The sequence below is a fragment of the Loxodonta africana genome, chromosome X (assembly GCF_030014295.1).
Source record: "Loxodonta africana isolate mLoxAfr1 chromosome X, mLoxAfr1.hap2, whole genome shotgun sequence".
Classification (NCBI taxonomy): domain Eukaryota; kingdom Metazoa; phylum Chordata; class Mammalia; order Proboscidea; family Elephantidae; genus Loxodonta; species Loxodonta africana.
In genome coordinates, this window is record NC_087369.1 from 56,286,941 (window position 1) to 56,300,106 (window position 13,166).

The 13,166-nt window shown below is 44.0% G+C and overlaps 1 long non-coding RNA gene across 4 annotated transcripts; it reads right to left on the bottom strand.

Annotated features, from left to right (window-relative positions):
• Nucleotides 1–1,420: 1,420 nt before the first annotated feature.
• LOC135228907 (uncharacterized) lies at nucleotides 1,421–13,064 on the bottom strand. 4 transcript variants are annotated; one of them, XR_010319775.1, is made up of 4 exons: nucleotides 12,659–13,064; nucleotides 9,999–12,429; nucleotides 6,968–9,899; nucleotides 1,421–3,630 (listed from the first exon to the last, which is right to left on the bottom strand). It is a non-coding gene; the product is annotated as an uncharacterized LOC135228907 (long non-coding RNA). The 4 variants fall into 4 exon arrangements; XR_010319773.1 differs by having other exon boundaries at nucleotides 6,968–7,366; nucleotides 9,629–9,899; nucleotides 9,999–13,064; XR_010319774.1 differs by having other exon boundaries at nucleotides 9,629–9,899; nucleotides 9,999–13,064.
• Between the last annotated feature and the right edge of the window lie 102 nt (nucleotides 13,065–13,166).

The window sequence follows — 13,166 nt, forward strand, 5'->3', positions numbered from 1 at the left end:
TTTGCCAAGGCAAAGTCATAGAAGCTTCATAGACACATACAAACTCCCTGAGGGACCGAGTTATCGGGCTGAGGGCTAGGGACCATGGTCTCAGGGGACATCTAGCTCAATTGGAATAACATAGTTTATAAAGAAAATGTTCTACATCCTACTTCGGTGAGTAGCATCTGGGGTCTCAAAAGCTTGTGAGCATCCAAGATATGTCTACTGGTCCCAACCTGTCTGGAGCAAGGCAGAATGAAGAAAACCAAAGGCACAAGGGAAAGATTAGTCCTAAAGGACTAATGGACCACAACTACTACCGCCTCCACCACACTGAGTCCAGCACAACTAGATGGTGCCCAGCTACCACCACAGACAGCTCTGACAGGGATTGCAATAGAGGGCCCCAGACAGAGCTGGAGAAAAATGTAGAACAAAATTCTAACTCTCAAAAAGACTAGACTTACTGGTCTGACAGAGACTGGAGAAGCCTAGAGAGTATGGTCCCCGGACACGATTTTATCTCAGTACTGAAGTCACTCCTGAGGTTTGCCCTTCAGCCAAAGATTAGACAGGCCCATAAAACAAACAATAATACACATAGCTCAAGCACGTATATGAAACTTAATGGGCACACCAGCCCAGGGGCAAGGACAAGAAGGCAGGAGGGGACAGGAAAGCTGGACAAGTGGAACTGGGCAACCCAAGGTCGAGAAGAGGAGAGTGTTGCCATGTCACAGGATTGGCAACCAATGTCACAAAACAATATGTGTATTAATTGTTTAATGAGAAACTAATTTGCTGTTAACTTCACCTAAAGCACCTTACTAAAATATATATATATATATATATATATATATATATATATATATATCCCCTGAAGTCTTCTTAAAACGAAACATCAGTTTAGCTTAACTAGTAAAGAATGTCTGCCTTGAGCATTGTACTCATTTAAGAACTACCTATGTGGGATCAAAGTGACAACAGCAACTGGAACAATTAGATAGTGAACTTAGAGGGCAGTGAGTTTATGTTAATGGGGGAAGAACAATTCAGAAAAGGAGGTTGAGAATGGCTGCACAACTTGAAGAATGTAATCAATGTCACTGAATTGTACATACAGAAATTGTTGAATTGGTGTATGTTCTGCTGTGTATATTTTCAACAACAATAAAAAATAAAATAAATTAAAATACATATAATTCCCAGCCCAGGTGACTTCACTGGTGAATTCTACCAAATAATTAAGAAATAATAACAACTCTGCAAAAACTCTTCCAAAAAATTGAAGAGGTGGGAATTCCTCCCAACTCCTTCTATCAGGATTACTCTCATACCAAAACCAGATAAAGACATTAGAGTAAAGTTATTGGAAAATAGCCTGGGTTCTTGTCTTCGGTGTAGTAAAGAATTCAAACACTGAGACAAATAGTGCCAAGCAAGCAGAGGTTTATTAGCTAGCAGAGGGTTAGTAGTGAAAGTACACTTGACTAGGGAGCGTCAAGGCGGCTCTTCAGATAAAGAAAGAGCCTGAGTGCCCCGATAGTCATTTTCTTAGGGTTTTATACCCTTTTTCTCTTATCTCCCCGTCAACGTTTAACTGCCAAGTCAGGGACCCCTGTAATTACCAAGTTAGGGACCATCTTATTGAGGAATGTCACCGCCTCTTGTCTCTTCCTTCTCCTGAGTGCAAGCTCTCCCCCTCCCCCTTACATCTTTCCCCCCTCAAGTGCCATTCTCCCAAATCTTTGGGGTTGTTGAAGGGGGGTGGTCTGTCTTCTGTAGCTACTTTTTGTTGTCAATGGGGTGTAGAGCTGGCCGTAGGAGAGGCACTTGTTCCCTAATGGGGGGTTTCCTTGACTTTGGGAGCCGAGGATGGAAGCGTTGGGCAGCTTGATCCAAAGGGCTTTCAGGGCTTGTATTATTTGACGATGTCTGAATTACAGCCATTTGTAATTGAAACTTTTGTAATCTGGAGGATACAAAACGAGTTAGTATTTTAAGGAGGCAGGGTATAAACAGTAAAAGAAGAATCAAAGACTTTAAAGGGCCAGGGAATGGTATCAGCCAAGATCCCCACGGCCGGATGGATGACCAAGAGTTCTATCCTTGTTCGGCTTGTGTTTGGAGTTGTCTGACCTTATCTAAAAAGTGGCGGATATGTTCTTGGACTTGGCCAATTTGGTTCACTCAAAACAGCACTGTTCATCTAGCATGGCGCATATACACCCCCATGGCTAGCTGCCAACATGTCCAATCCTCTTTGATTCTGAAGTACTACAGCTGCCAAAGAATTTATTTGGGTTTGTAGAGTAGCTATAGAGGTTGCTACCTGGGTATTGAGCTGGGCTAGTTCAAGTGAGAGGTTTGTATAAACTTGAGCAGTTCTTAGCGCCCCAGGTGGTTCTGGCTGCGAGGCAGGCCGTTCTGATAAGACTGTTAAGTCCTATTAATATGGGAATTAGGGCCCTGTTCTTTTTGTCACCTTATGAGTGGTGTTTAAAGGTAAAGAGATAGGAGCTCCTGCTTCAGCTAAAGACACAGGAGGGAGGACATATCCTACTGTGCATAATTCCATCCAATTTGTGGGTAGGCATATATAAGCTGTAGTTCCCCATACATAATATAGGCCTGAAGATAATGGAAGACAACCTGAGACATGGTATACACCTGATGAGGTGTAATTGTATGCAGTTGGTTTTTTGAAAGTGAAGGTATATTTCCAAAGGTATGTGGCAGCTAGGGCAGCCACTGTTAGTGGACTAAAGCAGGAGGTAATGTTATTTTATTATTATTTTTTTAATGTTATGGGTGGCATTGTTTTCTAGGTTTTCCCAGATGATCATTCTGTGGATGGATTCTATGAAAACATTTTTCCTTGGCAGTTTCATGTATCAAGGTGTAATTGTTTCTGTTGTTGTCAGATTTCCATGTGTAAGCAGCCAGAAGGGCCAAATGGTTGCAACCCAGTGGTCTCCCCTGGAAAACCCTTTAGTGTAGTCTGTGTGTCTGAAGAGGTATTGGGAGGGAAGGTTAACCAGCTGGATGAGGGCAGAGGATCAGGGAAACACGTCATTAGGTTTCCGAGGTTGTGTGTTATTGTGACAGTTACATTGCAATGGGAGCGGTTTAGAGATCCTACCTGATATGAGTATCTTTGGGGACCCGGTGAGTAAATGTACAACGGGCTTTGCCCCCCTCTTATTTGTACTCCTCGGTACACAGCCCCTGTGGTAGGGTGTACAGTTTGGTTATTGTAACTTTTGAACACACCCTGTGCTCAAAGGAGAGGGTATAGTGAAGAAACCCTGACGTTTGAGCCTAGACCTGTCAAGAGGCAGGCCAGCTTTCTGTGGACTGTCCCCAAGCCTGTAGACAAATCTAGCAGGACTGGTTGTATTTGGTATGTGTAAGCGCCTTTATGACTGTAATGGTTTAATAAATGGGGAGATAGGTTCGGGCTGTGTTAGTTGGGCAAGCGAAAGTGTTATGGTACAGAAAAGAACACAATGCATTTTGACTTATCTGTTGTTATTGTCTTGTTTTCTTTTGAACAGATACTTCAAGTCTTCTATGGGTTCACTTGTCTACTCCTGATGTTGGCTCAGGGTTTCTTCAAATGTATTTTTAATGTGGTAGGGTTTCACCCTGGAATGATGTACCAGTTAGAAATTCTGGGCACCTTCACAGGCTGTGGGGGTAGAAATCATAACAGTACACGGTCCCTTCTACGTTGGGGCAAGTTGGGATACTGGGGACCCATCTTTCCAAGTTTTGACTAGGACTAAAGTTCTCGGCTTGTATAAAGGGACTGAGCTGTATATTGGAGATTCTGGTACTCTTAGCTCTTGAATAGCTTGTTGGAAACTTGTCAGGGAAGTTATAAATTGTACTAGTTGGTTGGTTTCCTCATCTAGGACCAGATCTGTTCTAAGGAACAGTCTGTCATACAGGATTTCAAAGGGACTAAGCTTTAAATGAGAAGTAGGGCTTATCCTCATGTGGGGCAATGCTATAGGGAGGGACTGGATCCAGTTTTGGTGGGTTTCTTGGCCCAGCTTGGCTAAAATATTTTTTAGCATTTGATTTGTTCTTTCTATCTTCCCTGAGAATTGAGGCCTCCAGGCCGGGTGTAAGTTATCCTTTGACTTATGGCTGAAATGAATGTTGGGCCATTATCACTCTATAGAGACCTAGGAAGTCTTCACCTGGGGATGATTTCTTTTAGTAGTTTATTTATGACTTCCTAGGCTCCTTCTGTTTTTGTGGGAAATGTCTCTACCCATCCTGTGAAGGTGTCTATGAAGACTAATAAATATTTGTAGCCTAGGCATTTTGGCATCTGGGTGAAATCTAACCGCCAATCTTCTCCTGGGTATGACCCAGTTCTTTGGACAGATTTTACTAGCACAGGTGGTGGGCGGGCACCTTGAGGGGTGTTTATTGCACAAAGGAGACATCCTTGGATAATTTGTTTTCTGAAGCCCTTTACCTGAAAACAGGCAGGAGAAAAACTGAGTTGTTTTATCTCAGCCAAGGTGGCATGAATCATGTAGGCCCATTAGGACTTTCTATTGAATATTTTGGGGCAGATGAATAACTCCTTCTCTTTGATACCACCCATCTTTATCTTGGGAATACCCGTTTTTCTCGGCCCACTGGTTTTCTTTTTTGTTGTACTGTGGTGTAAGGCATTTTACGCTGGCTGAAGGAAGTAGGGCACCAATTAACGGGTCTTTAGATACTGTAGCTGTCTTTGTCGCCTGATCAGCTAGTTGGTTACCTAAAGCTGTTTTACTATCCCCTTTTTGGTGTCCTTTGCAATGCATTATGGCTACTTGTAGAGGCGGGTGGATAGCCTTCAGGAGCCATAAAATATGGGGCCCATATTTTATGGGACTATTCTTAGCGTTTAGATACCCTCTTTCTTTCTATAAAGCTGTATGGGCATGTAGTATAAGGAAGGCGTACTTAGAATCTGTGTAAATGTTCACCTTCTTTTTCTTTCCCAGCTCGAGGACCCAGGTCAATGTAATTAGTTCTGCCAACTGTGCTGAGGTTCCCACGGGTAAAGATTTAGCCTTTTTACCTGGTGTAGAGATACGATCACATACGCTGTGTGTCATTTCCCTTCTTTGACAAAACTGCTGCCATCAGTAAACCATTCTTCATCAGGGGTTATGAGAAGTTGCTCAGTAAGAGCTTGTCGACTGGCATAGATCTGGCTAATGACTTCACAGCAGTTGTGGAGGTTTGGGTCTTTAGGATTGGGGGGGCTGGTAACAAGGAAGTGGGGTTTTGAGTGGAGCATTCTTTTACTGTGACTTGTGGATTTTCTACTAAAACTACTCGATATCTTAGGATTCTGCTATTTGTTAGCCACTGAGGGCCCTTGTTGTTTAACAAGGGGCTGATTTGGTGTGAAGTATATAAATCAATTTTCTGTCCTAGCATTAATTTTAGAGTTTCCTCTACAAGAACAGCGGTGACTGCCATCACTCAGAGGCAGTGAGGCCACCCTTGAGCTACCGTATCAAGTTCTTTAGATAGGTATCCTACTGGACTCATATCCGGTAATATTTTTAAGGTTTGGGTGAGGGCTCGTAGGGCCACTCCTTTTCTCTCTGTTACATATAGTTGGAAGGGTTTTTCTAGGTTGAGTAATCCCAAGGCAGGAGCTTGTAGTAGGGCCTTTTTTAGGTTTTCAAAGGCATGTTTCTGTTCTTCGGTCCACATTAATTCATTAGTTCCCTGCTGGTTGTTTATTTTGAGGGTGTTATATAGTGGCCTGACCTTTTCACCGTATCCAAGAATCCATAGCCTGCAAAGGCTCGTTAAACCTAAGAAGGATCTGAGATGTTTCGTGGTGGTGGGCTCGCGGATGTTTGCCACGGCTAAAACTCACTGAGTAGAAAATCGTTTTTCTCCTGGGGCCAGCGTTAGTTCTAGATATTCTATTTCTTGTTGTAAAAGTTGGGCCTTTTCCCTTGAGACTTTGTGCCCTTTTTCTGCCAGGTGATTTAGAGTTTATAACATGTTGGCGTCCCAATTGTTCTGTGGGGGAGCAGATGAGCAGGTCATCTATAGATTGAACAACTTGTCTACCCCCCTCAAGTGTTAGGTACTCTAAGTCCTGTGCCAAAGCTTGGCCAAAAAGGTGGGGGCTGCCCTCAACACTTGGGGTAAGGCTGTCCATGTTAACTGTTATTTGTGACCAGCAGGGTCAGACCATTCGAAGGCAAAAAGAAACTGGCAAGCCGGGTCTAAAGGAATGCAAAAAAACACATCTTTCAAGTCTAAAACAAAAAACCATTGGGTGTTAGGCAGTATTTCTCCCAAGATTGTGTAAGGGTTGGGAACCACGGGGTGGAGAGGAATTACAGCCTCATTAATGATCTTAAGGTCTTGTATTTCCCACCTTTCTTTTTGACGGGGAGAATGGGGGTATTGCAAGGGGAGTTGCAGGGAGTTAATATTCTGTGTTTTAAAAAAGGTAGTAGTTGTGTTTTGTAGTCCCTGTCTACCTTCTAAGTTAATGGGGTATTGTTTTTTTCTTGGAAATTTGTTGGGGTCCTTTAACCTTACCATTACTGGGGTAGCATTATGTGCCCATCTTGGTATTTCAGTAGCCCATACCTGGAGGTTTAACGCTTGTTGCTCATCTATGTCTACGTAAGTTCCATTTCGGTTAATTTGTAAGGTCATTATTTTGTTAGGAGTTAGATCTTCTGTTGAGAAGATGACTCGAGTTTTTACCTTACTTAATATGACCCTCTCTAGAAGTGGGACAGGATGTTCTGGGAGGATTAAAAATTGGTGTGAGAATCTTGTTGCACCCCACAGACAGTGTAATGATGGAGTAAAATATTTTACCATGAGTTTCTCTTCTACTCCCTGAACTGTGCTTTTGTTAGAAGAAGGGGGTCCTCAATAGGAGGTTAGTGTAGAAAAGGCAGCTCCTGTGTCCAAAAGAATAGTTACTGACCTTCCCGCTACATCTAGGGTGACCTTTGGCTCTTCCGCACTGACATCGATGCTTTTGGTGTTCTCGCCGGGAGCCTCTTGGAGCCCAGGGTCCCATCAGCTTAAGGCCATTTCCATTGAGGGATCAGGTCTGGGAGTCCTTCAACTCTCAGAGCAGTCTCACCTCCAATGGCCATGTTGTTGGCAATTTGGACAGGGCTTCTGGGGCAGTTTGTTCCGGGGGCAATCTCTTTTCCAGTGGCCAACTTGACCACATTTGTGACATGCACTGGGTGGAGTATCTTTAGGTCTTCCTACCAGCAGGGGGTGGTGCCTGCCCTGTAGGGTGGCGAGGAGATGGGCCTGCCTTTTCTCTTCTTTTTTCTCCTTTTCTCGGAGCCTTTCTTCCTCTTCCTGGTCTCTATTATAGAAAACCGAGGAAGAGACCTTCAATAGTTCGTTTAAGGGAGTTTGGGGTCCTAGCCCTTGTTTTTGAAGTTTGTGCCTGATGTCTGGAGAAATGTGAGCTAGAAATCTATCTTTTAAGACTAGTTCACCTTCTGGTGACCCTGGGTCTAAATCAGTATACTTTAAGAGGGCTTCTTTTAGTCTTTCTAGGAAGGCAGGGGGGTTTTCTTGGGGCCCTTGGTTGACAGTGACCAGTTCATTGAAATTGGTAGGTTTTATCCTGCAAGCTTTCATTCCCTCAACCAGGCACACTAACATGTGGTCTCTCACCCATCTGCCTCCTTGGATATTATAATCCCATCCCAGGTCTATGCCTGGGACTACGGCGGTGCCCATGGGATAGGCCTGTTGGTTTTGTATATATAGCCCTTCTGCAAATCATCTGGCTGCCTCAGTGAGATTCAATCTTTCTCCCTAGGTGAGCGTGTGGTTACAGATTATCATTATGTCTTTCCAACCCAAATCAAAGGTGAGCGTTAAGTTCTTAAATTTTTCTATATAGTTGTTAGGGTCGTCAGAGAAACTTCCTAGCTCTGTTTTTAGCTTTCCTATGTACTGTACTGAAAAGGGAACCTGTACCCCGACTGGTCCATTAGGGCCAGCCAATTCTTGAAGGGAGCACAGGTAAGGTGGTGAGGTGCTGTGGGCAAGGAATTGGAGCAGGGAGGAGTAGGAGGTACAGACATTTCTTTGGTATCTAAGGGTGCGGTTGTAAGGTTGGCAAGGTTTGGGTCTAAGGTGTCCATTCTTGGTTTGTAATGATGGAGAGAACTGTGGGGTCTATCTTACACTTTTTACACAGTTCTGGATTTTCTCTTAAGACCATAAAAACCTGGACATAAGGGACCTCTGTCCATTTGCCTTGTTTCTGGCAAAACAGATCCAGCTGTAGGATGGTATGTATGATAATTTAGACTCCCCTGTTCTGGCCAGATTTCTCTATCTCCCAATTTATATTGAGGCCATGTGGTGTTACAAAAGAAGACTAATCTCTTTTTCTTCAGGGTTTGAGGGTCAAACCTGTCCCAATTTTTTAGGATACATCCCAGAGGCGAGGCTGGTGGTACCGAGTTTTAGTTTCCCATCTGGAAAGGAAGACAGTGAGTCATAGGGGGTAGGACATCTCTTGCACCCCCTATGTTAAATCACTGCCTGGAGAAGGCGTCCTTTCTCAGGCCTGGGCTTCCAGAATTAACTAGTCTTACTTTGTAGCCCGCACCTGAAGTTTCTTATCTAGAAACTTCCTGCTGCCTCTGTCTTAGGGGTCCTTGTTCACGTCTGCGGTTTTGACGGGACATGAACCTATATATTTGTTGATGTCTTTGTTTCCCAAGAAACTGATTATCGTATACCCTGCCAGCCATTTTAGGGTGGAGGTCCTTTGTGCCTCTGTCTGGGAAGTCTTCACTTCATTGGCAAACTTTGTTATCCATTGAAGCTGACCTCTTGATTGCCTTGCCCCCTGACACATCGCATAATCCTGAGGGTCTCTTGAAACTGGGTGTAGGAGATGATTTAGCATTTGTGGGAGCCCCTCTTCTGTCCATACCCAAGAGGGGATAATCTTATTACTCTTTGGGCCCCTCCCTTCTTTTTCTCTGCAGAACCAACAAATCTGTTCCTCATGTCTGCCCCTCTCTGTATACTTTAGGAATTGTTCCTGCACGCTGAAAGAGGGAATCAGGGCATGGAGGGCTGTCATAAAGTAGACTCCTGCAGCCCACTTCTTTGTATACTCTCGGACATTCAGGTTCTTTGTAAGGGGGGTAATAGATACAACTTTAGTTAGTCTAATGAATAACCTTAAGATTCTTGATTCAATGAGGCAGCCCAGTGTGTCCCTATTCATTCTTTTATAATATAAAAGCAGAAGGAGCTGATCAAGGAAAGGCCGCCTGTGTTTAGCTTCACAATGGCGGTATAAACAGGAAAGGGAGAAAGGGCTTTCGCCGGAACAATTATCCCTTAGCCTATTACCAATACAGCACTGATCCCTTTTGCAAAGCACACATGGAGGATATAGATGCAAGTATCTTTAGAAGTTGGATGGGGCTGAGAGGTGCAAAAGGCAGATGGGTGACTGGTTTCTTAAAGAGACTCACCGACTTGACATGACTATTGTTGGAGGTCAAGTGTTCTGGGCCGAAAATGTGCTCCTTTGTGAGCAGGACTCCTAGAGGGTGTGACCCCTCTAGTCGGCCGACACTTCTCTTACCTGTCTCGGTTTCTCTCCCGGTTGTCTAAGACAATCAGGGGGGCTCAGAGTGCTGGGTGGCCAACCCTTACGTGTGCATCCCCGGAGGAGCCTGGTTGTTAATTAAGTGAAGTTGGAAGTTCCTGTGAGGCCGCTGCACATCTTGGGTTTGACTCAGACACCTCCGCAAACTGGAGGAAGCGCCTCTTTTCTTCGGAGTCGGAAAGAGTCAGACACTCGTTATTACCATCTTCTTGTTAATAGTCATACCATCTTCTTGTTAATAGTCAGACTAAGAAGAAACAAAACACACACACAGGTAGGGGTAGGGGTACGTCAGCGCAGGGCTGGAAAGGAAAAAAAGAGAGCCCGAGCTTTTAGGTGGACTCACCACTTTCTGGACAAAGGAGGAGGAAGTTTTCAGTCCAAGTCATGGCACCAGAAGATGTTACCGGAGAATAGCCTCGGTTCTTGTCTTCAGTGTAGGAAAGAATTCAAACACTGAGACAAATAGTGCCAAGCGAGCAGAGGTTTATTAGCTAGCAGGGGGTTAGTAGCGAAAGTACACTTGGCTAGGGAGCGTCAAGCGGGCTACTCAGATAGAGGAAGTGTCCGAGTGACCTGACAGTCGTTTTCTTAGGGTTTTATACCCTTTTTCTCCTATCTCCCCCGTTACTGTTTAACTGCCAAGTCAGGGACCCCTGTAGAGACCATTTCCTTGGCTTATCATTTAATTACCAAGTTAGGGACCATCTTATTCAGGACTGTCACCACCTCCTGTCTCTTCCTCCTCCCGAGTGCAAGCTCTCCCCCTCCACCTTACAGTAATATAGATACAGTAATTCTAAATAAAATTTTGGCAAATCAAATTTTACAATATATTAAAAGGTATTACATAATGAGAAAGTGGGGTTCATACCAGGAATGCATGATTAACATTTGAAAATTAATCAGTGTAGTCCACGATAACTCAAGAAGAAAAACCATGCGATCATTCCAATAGATGCAGAAAACCATTTCACAAAATCTAACACCCATTTTTGATGAAAAGTCTTAGCAAACCAGGAATAGAAGGGAATTTAATCAACCTGCTAAAGGGCATCTTTGATTCTTTTACAAGAAAGGAAAAGGAAAGTAGCAGAGCTTTTCAAAGCCATAGCACTGGCTGAGCTAGGTACCTGTAGGCCACCGGAACTGCTAAAACATGTCAATGCTGGGACTGAGCCTTCTGGCCTGAATAATTCAATCTCATGTAATCCTGTATATGTCCTTTAACTTGAATTATGCAATAAGCTCTGCCAAACAACATAGATCTTTGCCCTGATACTTGAATAATATGAATGGTGCTGGTAGTGATAACAGGAATCGCTAACAACTACTGCACAATCACTATACTTCAGGCACTGTATCATGTTTGATATGGAATAGCTCACAGAATCTTACAACAACTCTGTATACAACATACAATAACAAGATTACTCAAGGAATGTTATTTGGTTTAATTGTTTTTCACCCACTCGTAAAAATATACAAACCTGCAAAAGAGCAGGTTTAATTTTATGAAAAAATGGAAGTGTTCAAATTACTGCCCTATGAATTTTGTTAGGAAAGGATTTTTAATAAGGAAAAGTAAAGAAACATAATCTTTAAGCACACTTACTTGTACCTTTCCCATACTTCTGACCCCAGGGTTGTATGTTAAAATTCTCTTCAGGGAATAAATAACCGGAAGTGGGAACTTCCATACTCTGCCTTTATTAAAGCTTTAATTACAATTACAGTTGCATTCCCACCAATTTAAAGACAACATTAACCTGCTTGTTTGTAGCAGTTCTCAGGGCTGCATCACCTCTCACTGTCTGAGGTCGCCCAAAGCCCACCTGTGCATACTGTAGGTCTGTCAAGACGCTTTTCTCAGCTGAGGCAGGTCCTATCAATGCCCGCGGCTTCCCAAAGCCCGCCTTCCACTGCACTGCCATTGGGTGATATCACTGCCTGTCGGGGGCCTGAGAGGAGTGTGCATCCTCGCAGGCCGCTGCGTCAGCCCGGGGGAGCTGGTTGTTGAGGAAGCTGTGTAGGCCTGTGGGGCAGTCATCTAAGTCACTGTTTCTGCCTCAGAGAAATGGTTTTGCGAGGTGGTTGTTCTTAGGTGCCGTCGAGTAGTGACCCTATGTACAACGGAACGAAAAACCGCCCGCTCTGGCGCCATCTGCAAGGTTATCTCCCCCGAAATGGGTGGTTGAGAGTGAGGCGGTGCGCTGGGGTTTCAGAGATGGCATTCTCCAAGCAGCAGCAGGGGTTGGCATTGGAAAAAGTGTGGCATTTTTTAGGGGAGATACTCAGGACTCTTGGAGTGGCTGTAAGATGCCTTAAGGAGGTCTCCCGGCCCTGCCTGCACCCTGTTAAGCACTTTTTCTCAAGCTTAAATTCCTAGAGCTTTCTTCCCTCTGTCCCTCCTGTAAGGGCAGCCTGAACCTCAGTTTTCTCAACTGTAAAATGGGTAGCATTACAACAGCAATCGGTGAACACTTAAGATTTTTTAGTCTTTTCAAAGACATGTTACTGAGAATTTAAAATTAATGACAATAATAAAAACCCTCAAGTTGAAAAGCCTTTAAATTTTCTAGGTGGATAATTCAAAGGGGGATGTCAGAAAACCATAATCAGCTAGTTCAGGCTTTAATTTTTGTTTTAATACATGGTGCTTCTGATAGTTTTAATGTGGTGCTGATGATGATGCTAAAAACCCAAATCACTTAAAAATCCTTCGTCTTGGCCGAAGTCAGGGCAGGTGGAATGAGTTCAAAGGCATCTATGAGTCCCTGGGAGAAAAAACAGTGGTGGCCTTGCACTGCTTGCCCAGGAGTGGGCTGCACCCGCCCCTTGCTTCCCCACCGCCAGCTCCTGTGCAGTAAACTTGCACCAAGGGGTTTTGCGCTTCCTTTTGTAAACGTCAGGCAATGGAGCCAGAAGTCTGTTTTCAAACACTGCCTATAAATTAGAGTTTTAAAACAAATTAAATACTTAAATGAATTGAAATTTAAAACTCACTCCTGAAATTATTCTTCCTCCCGGCGAGCACTTTGGAGCCCCTCAGTAAGGTCCAACAAGATGAGTTCCTGACCCCGCGTGGGTATCATATCTCAATAAAAATGCATGGAAAAATGGTTTCAAACAACCAATTTTTAACATTTTGATTTCTTACAAATTCTTATTGGCTAGAGAATAAAAACAATTCTCCTCTTTTCTGAAGTTGAATCCCCGGACCCCACATCATCTGCACCTCCCAACGCAGGAGCTCCAGTGGGCACCTTAGTAACACTCCTGAGCAAGCAGTGCAAGACCAGTACTCTTTTCTCTCCCAGGGACTTAAGAGATGCTTGCTGTCGGGCGACAGCCCCAGCAAGGAAAGACCCTCACTGTGCGACCTGGCAGATAATCTGAGGAACTGACACATAGCCACCCCCACCCCCCCACCCCAGATTCATGCATTCAAGGAAACTTACTGACATGGGCAAGCAGCTGCTCTCCAGTAGTGGCCGGCTGGAGTATTTTCCGC